Source organism: Dipodomys ordii, unplaced genomic scaffold (genome assembly GCF_000151885.1).
Source record: "Dipodomys ordii isolate 6190 unplaced genomic scaffold, Dord_2.0 Scaffold143, whole genome shotgun sequence".
Lineage (NCBI taxonomy): Eukaryota > Metazoa > Chordata > Mammalia > Rodentia > Heteromyidae > Dipodomys > Dipodomys ordii.
The window spans coordinates 2605737-2613297 of record NW_012267359.1 but is presented as its reverse complement, the minus strand read 5'-3'; the positions used below and the strand labels follow the sequence as shown (position 1 = coordinate 2613297).

At 51.1% G+C, this 7561-nt stretch overlaps 1 protein-coding gene across 1 annotated transcript in view; it reads left to right on the top strand.

Annotated features, from left to right (window-relative positions):
• The window catches only part of Col26a1 (collagen, type XXVI, alpha 1), a 54604-nt gene that overhangs the window by 17517 nt on the left and 29526 nt on the right, over positions 1 to 7561 (top strand). The gene's annotated exons all lie outside the window — the stretch shown is intronic.

Below are 7561 nucleotides of genomic sequence, written 5' to 3'. Positions count from 1 at the left end.
CGGGGCCTGGGCCCTGTCCCTGAACTTTTGTGCCCAAGGCTGGCGCTCTACCACTTGAGCCAGCTCCACTTCCAGCTTTTTAGTGGTTCATTGGAGCTGAGTCTGGTAGACTTTTCTGCCCAGGTTGGCTTTGAACTGTGATCCTCAGATCTCAGCTTCTTGAGTAGCTGGGATTACAGGCAAGAGCCACTGGCGCTTGGCTAACAAATAGGACATCTTTAAATGAGGCCCAGTAAGGTCCCCCAAGTTCTGTGGCTCCGATCCCTGTGCCTTCTTTCCCCAAATTCTATGCCTATAGAAGAGACAGGCCCAGGCTCTTTTTGGTCCTTCACAGTTACCAACCTCCCCTCCCCTCCCCACCCCGACCCCCACTCCCCGAATGCTCTCGAATTCCTCCCCTCCCATGCCTTTCAGCAAGGAGACAGACATTTTGTGTGGGGGGGGGGAAGTGACTGACACTGCACGGCGCCAGAAGATGGTCGCAGGGAAAGCGTAACAATGTCTGCAGAAGTCCACATGCAAATGAACTTCCCTTCTTTTTGTCTGGAAATACTTCCTCCACGTTTCTGTTAGGGGAAATCTCCCAACGCCCCTTAACAGCAGGGCTGCACACTTCCATATGAGAACAGTTTAGAAAACAAGCTCTGCAAGTTGCAGGATGAGATGGCTACCATGAGTCCAAGCACAGAAACGTGCTAACCTGCACCCCGGGGGTTTGCATCAGAGGATGCAACCAACTAAAACTTCCACCAGTCAGGCACCAGTGCCTCATTCCTGTCATCCTAGCTTCTCAGGAGGCTGAGATCTGAGGATCATCCTTGAGCAAAGAAAGCTCAGGGGCAGTGCTTAAGACCTGAGTTCTATCACTAAAACAAGCAAACAAAAACCCCAAACAAATCCTGGAGCAAAGCCATCATTGTCTGTGCTTTGCACCCACCAGGCCAGCTCTAGAAATCACTTCAGAGACTAAAGGAGGCTGTGGCTTCAGGGGGCTCTCTGCTCCCTTTGAAGCTGGGGTGGCTGGCAAGAGTTCTGAGAATGGTGCAGGTGGGTCCTGTTGTGGAAGTCTCCGGAGGAGGTCTCTTCCCTGAGGCCCAAGGTGTCCCCATCTCTTCTCTTCCTCTCTCTTCTCCCAGAAGCCTGTCTGCGATCTTAAAAATCCCTTCCCAGAGCAACCGTCTCTAAGGCAATCAGAGCTACGCATGGCGTCTCTTGGCTCTGGCCCGGCCAACACTTCATTGCCACTTGGAGTGTGATTTGGACGTGGACCAGCCACGCCTGGGGCAGAGACCTGAGCAAGGCTAACGAACTGCTAGAGGATTTTCCGGAATGTTCCTATAAAGTGCCAGGACGCCCCTTGGCTGCTCCTATGACAACCTACACATTCTTACAGGCATCAAGAGGCCCCCCGTGGCTCTGCCCTGATCCCCCTCAGTTTGTCTTAGACACCAAAGAGTCTTGAAAGTTCTCTGGTGTCCTGGAAGAGCTCACCTTAGACAGAGTTAGGCTCCGCCCAGGTGTGCACTGTCATACTTGCGGACACAGGTGTGGGGTGGTACCTCCTGTGCCCCCTGACTCCCCACCCCTGCCTCCACAGCGGGACTTAGGTGATCGGTGTCTATGACCCTCAACCTTGGTTAGCTGGGCTACTTCCCCCCCCAATATCTCCTGAGCCACTTCTGCTGGGAGTGGGCGATGCTTAGCTTGTACACTTTAGAACATTACCCTGGCAACTCGCTCTGCCATGTTGCAGGGTTCCTCGATGACATGGCCCCCAGGGTTTTAGGAAATGAGGCATTGTACCCACCTGGGAGCAGCAAAATCATTCTTTAGGGTTCTGACATCATTCCCCAAATCCTTTTCCCATTTGCTGTGGGAGGCGCTGGCTTGATGGCGCCCCTCTGGCCGTGGGGCCTGCAGGCTTTCCAGCCCGCCTTCTTCCCTTTCCTTTCTCACTGTGGCCTCCACCTCCTGTGACCCTCCTGCCTCAGCCTCTTGTTCTGTGGCTGCCCATGAGAATTCACTCAGCCCCTGAAACTATGCACTGTGCACAGGTATGCACAAGCAAGCCTGCCCAACCCCACGCTCCCACCTCACTGACCTCTGCACACTACAGGCCTTTGCTTTTCTTTTCTTTGTCCTTCCTTCCTTCCTCCCTCCCTCTCTCTCTCTTTCTTTCTTTTGTCATTTGTGGGGCCTGAACTCTGAGCCTGGGCGCTGTCCCTCAGCTCTTCAGCTGTAGACTAGCGCTCTACCACTTGAGCCTAAGCCCCACTTCTGGCTTTTTCTGCTTATATGATTCTGAGGAATTGAACCCAGGGCCTCATGCATGCAAGGCAAGTGCTCTACCACTGAGCCACCTTCCCAGCTCCTCTTTTCTTTTCTTTTGTTCTATACTTAAAGGCATTTTTTATGTTTTTTTTTTGTTTGATTTTGTGCCAGCATATGCTGGGACTTGAACTCAGGACTTTTCGTTCTCTCTTAGCCTTTTCATTCAAGGCTGGTACTCTGCCACTCTGAGCCATAGCTCCACTTCTGTCTTTTTTTTGTTTTGTTTTGTTTTGGTAAGTTTATTAGTGGAGGTAAGAGTCTCACAGACATTCCTGCCTGGCTGGCTGTGAACTGTGATCTTAAGATCTCAGCTTCCTGAATAACTAGGATGACAGGCATGAGCCACCAGCACCTAGAACTTTTTTTTTGGCCTGTCATGGGGCTTGAACTCTGGGCCTGGGCGCTGTCCCTCAGCTCTTCAGCTAAGGCAAGAGTTCTACCACTTGAGCCACAGTGCTACTTGCAGTTTTCTGGTGGTTCATTGGAGATAAGAGTTTCATGGCTTTTCCTGCCCAGGTTGGCTCTGAACCTCAGAGATCCTCAGATCTCAGCCTCCTGAGTAGCGAGGATTACAGGCGTGAGCCACTGGTGCCTAGCTCTGTCTCTGTCTTTCTCTCTTTTTTTGATGCCAGTGCTGAAGCTTGAACTCAGGGCTAGGGCACTGTCCCTTCACTTTCAGCTCAATGCTAGTGTTCTACTGCTTGGGCCACAGCTGTATTTCTGGTTGTTTTGTGGTTAATTGGAGTTAAGACTCTCACAAGCTGGGCGCCGATGGCTCACACCTGTAATTCTAGATACTCAGGAGGCTGAGATCTGAGGATCATGGTTCAAAGACAGCCCGGGCAAGAAAGTCCGTGAAACTCTTATCTCCAATAAACCACCAGAAAACAGGAAGTGGAGCTGTAGCTCAAGTGGTAGAGCACTAGCCTTGAGCTGAAGAGCTGAGGGACAGCTCTCGGGCCCAGAGTTCAAGCCCCATGACCGACAAAAAAAAAAAAAGACTCTGGACTTTTCTGCCTAGGCTGGCTTCAAATGGAGATCCTCATATCTCAGCCTCCTAAGTTGCCAGGATTACAGGTGTGAGCCACAGTGCCTGGCAGAGTCAGCTTTCTTTTCTTTCTTTTTCTTTTTCTTTCTTCTTTTTTTTTGTCAGTCGTGGGGCTTGAACTCTGGGCCTGGGCGCTGTCCCTCAGCTCTTCAGCTCAAGGCAAGCGCTCTACCACTTGAGCCACAGCACCACTTCCAGTTTTCTGGTGGTTTATTGGAGATAGGAGTCTTACAGTCTTTCCTGCCCGGGCTGGCTTTGAACTGCGATCCTCAGATCTCAGCCTCCTGAGTAGCTAGGATGACAGGCGTGAGCCACCAGCACCCAGCTAGAGTCAGCTTTCTTATGAAGGAGGTTTGCCATCAGTAAATCCCATAACGAGTGGTCTGGTAATGGCTGCCTACCCTAGACCATAGGATCCCCGGGGGCAGGGAGGCTGTCTGTCCATCCCAGGCTGCACAGTTTCTTTCAATTCTTGTAGAGAACTGGGGGAGGGCTCAGCCATGCTACAGGCTCTGTTGGTTTTCCCTTGCTGCCCTTATTGATATTACAGACTTAGTGGCTTAAAGCGACACACGTGCTACTTCCAATTCTCCAGTCCCTGAGCCCAAAATGGGCCTCACTAGGCTCAAGTCAAGGGGTGGACAGGCTCAGTCTTTCAGGAGGCTCTGGGTAGAGTCCATCTCTGTACCTTTTCTTGCGTCCTTGGCTTATCACCCCGTCCTTCTCTTCAACCTCTCATCCCTGCTTCTGTGACTGTGATTCTGATACTTTCCTCCCCGCCTCCCGCTCTCTTTTTGGGTAGTATTGAGGATCCAACTCAGCACCTTATGCTTGTGAAGCAGAGCCACGCCCCCACCAACCAAACCACCCCACCACCCTAGCCACGCCCACACCGCTTAAGCCATATCCCTACAAAGGGAGCCCCCTTTCCAGTCCCACTTTGCATTTGTTATCCTTTATGTAGGGTCTCATTTTATGCCCTGCTTGTGCTGGGGGGGCGGTGAGGGGGGAGTCTGACTTACCTGCATCCGGCTTCCAACTGTGATTTTTGTGACAGTAACATAGCCTACTTGGTTCGGTTTCAAGTTAGGTGTACTTAGACCTACTGTGAGTGTAGTGTAAGTAAGCCAGAGTCACTTTAGAGAACTGCGCCATCAGAATGCTCCTGGCACTTCCCTACACGGAGCTAGAAATGGATGACAGAAGGGCTAAGTGCAGTAGTGGATACCTGTAATCCCGGTGCTTGGGAGGCAGAGGTAGGATCAACAATTTCAGGTCAGCTTAGGCTACAAAAAGAAGACTTTTTTTTTTTTTTTTGCTGGTCATGTGGCCTGACTCAGGGCCTGGGCGCTGTCCCTCAGCTCTTCAGCTCCTGGCTAGCGCTCTACCACTTGAGCCACAGTGCCACTTCTGGCTTTTTCTGCTTATGTGGTGCTAAGGAATCGAACCCAGGGCCTCATGGGAAGGTGGCTCAGTGGTAGAGCACTTGTCTTGCATGCATGAGGCCCTGGGTTCGATTCCTCAGCACCACATAAGCAAAAAGAAAAAAGCCGGAAGTGGCGCTGTGGTTCAAGTGGTAGAGCGCTAGCCTTGAGCTGAAGAGCTGAGGGACAGCGCCCAGGCCCAGAGTTCAGGCTCTATGACCAGACCCCCCCCCCAAAAAAAAATAAATAAATATATAGTAAAGCCAGGTAGGTTTGTTTTGAGGGAACATCTGCCTGCAGACTATTGGAAGGTGGGTGGGCTCATTTATAAAAACAGCAGCAGGGGCTGGGAAGGTGGCTCAGTGGTAGAGTGCTTGCCTTGCATGCTTGAGGCCCTGGGTTCGATTCCTCAGCACCACATAAGCAGAAAAAGCTGGGAATGGTGCTGTGGCTCAAGTGGTAGAGCACTAGCCTTGAGCTGAAGAGCTGAGGGGCAGTGCCCTGGCCCAGAGTTCAGGCCCCACGACCAGCAAAAAAAAAAAATCAGCAGCAACCGGGGTACTGAGGGCTCACGCCTGTAACCCTAGCTACTCAGGAGACTGAGATCTGAGGATCAAGGTTTCAAAGCCAGCCCAGGCAGGAAGGAACATCCATGAGACAAGAAAACTGGAAGAGGTGCTGTGGCTCACGTGGTAGAGCGCTTGCCTTGAGCTGAAATGCTGAGGGACAGCACCCAGGTCCAGAGTTCAAGCCCCACAACACACACACACAAAATCAGCGTTAGAGTAGCCTATACCAACCCATGGCACTTAAGAGTCAGGCAAGCTTGGCTTTCTCTGGAATTCTGTTCTTAATTTGCATCAGTTTACCAGTGGAATGGGACGAGTCCTATCCAGGGCCAGAAGAACATTAAAGAGAACAGTTTGAATCGGGGCTGTGTGGGTTGCCTGGGAAGCTGGGTATGGAGTTGGCGCTGGTGCATCCTGGATCTACAGCTCCTGCCCAGAGTCTGCCAGGATCTGGTCGGTGGTCCTATACTAGAAAGAGATGATAAGAGGGGCCAGGTAGAGCCAGCAGAGGTACTAAAGCAATCCCCTCTGGTCCAAATGTGCTCAGGGCCTTTCTTTTTTGGTATAAATGGCCAGCTTGCTCCTGAGCTCTTCCTTTTGGAAGTAAATTTTAACTGCAGAAAACATGAACTCTGACCTCACAGCAGGAGACCCCAGGCCGCTGCTCAGTCTAAGGCCTGGGTCACCTTTTCTGCCTGGCCAGTGGTCCACGAGGCAATGCTGGAAGCTGCCTGCCTGCTGGGTTTGGCTCGGACAGCTGCTGGGGCGCAGCTGTCTTGGCTTCAGGACACAGGATATGCCCTGAGATTAATCACAGAGCCAGCTGGGCCCCTGGGAGGCAGAGCCGGCTAGGGTTACCTCTCACCCGCAGATGCCAGCGGGTGGTGCGCCTGCAGGATGGATGGGATCTTGGGGCGCCAGTGGGTGTCTAGGGAAGGCAGCCCCTCCCCCCACGGAGGCCGACCCCAAACGAGCCATTGGCTTTACTCCAGACCCCAAAGGAGCGCAGGCTGATATGCAGGAATTATGTGAGATTAGGGATGGAAACCAAATGTTGGGTGTCAGGTAGAGGAAGCGGATGAAGCCTGGGATCTGCAGGGGCTTCCCTCAGGCTCCTGGGACCATCACAGATATTTAAGTAACCTGAGCCTTACTAGGATGGAGGCCAGGCTCAAGGCCTGGGATGTGACCCAAGCAACGGGCGTGGCTTAAGTAGAGGGCGTGGCTTATCTGGGCGTGGCCCGAGGGCTGGGGTGCGAGTCCAGTGATGGGCCTGACTTTAGCAGTGGGCTGGGCTCACAGGTTTGGGTGTGGCTTAGCGATGGGCGTGGCTCGAGTGTGGGTGTGACCCAAGGGCTGGGTGTGTTTGGCTGGTGGGCGTGGTTTAATGATATGGGGTGTGGCTCAAGTGGTAAAGCATTTCTAGCAAGGATGAGTTCAAATCTTAGTACTGCCAAAGAGAATTTAAAAAGTCTTACATATATTCTTTCAAAAACCATTTTTACAGACAGGTGCAGGTGGCTCAGACCTCCAAATCCTAGTTACTCATGAGGCTGAGCTCTGAGGATTGATGTTCAAAACTAGCCAGGCAGGAAAGTCCTTGAGACTTATCTTGAATTAACTGCTAGGAAAAGGCTAGAGGTGGGGTTGTGGCTCATGTGGTAGAGCGCTTGCTTTGAGCCTGATAAGCTGAAGGATGGTGTCTGGCCTTGAGTCAAGCCCCAAGACCAGCAAAAAGAAAAAAAATCCAGATTTTATTTATTTATTTATTATTTTTTGCCAGTCCTGGGTTTTGAACTCAGGGCCTGGACACTGTCCCTGAACTTCTTTTGTTTAGGCTAGCACTCTACCACTTGAGCCACAGTGCCACTTCCAGCTTTTTCTGTGTATGTGATACTGAGGAATCCAATCCAGTCCTTCATACATGCAAGGCAAGCACTCTACCACTAAGCCACATTTCTAGCCAGATTATATATATTTTTAATGATTTTTAAAGTTGAGATTAAGTGATTACATAAATTTCACAAACACATTTTAAGGCAAATTGTCATGCAAATTGTCATTATCATGACCTTAGCTATGACCTTTGACAGTATAACTATTTCTTCCACATCAGGTGATATGTACATCTTTTTCCTTTTTCTTAGTGTAAGCTTTTCTCTCATTCCCTCCTTCCATCGCTGCTCTTT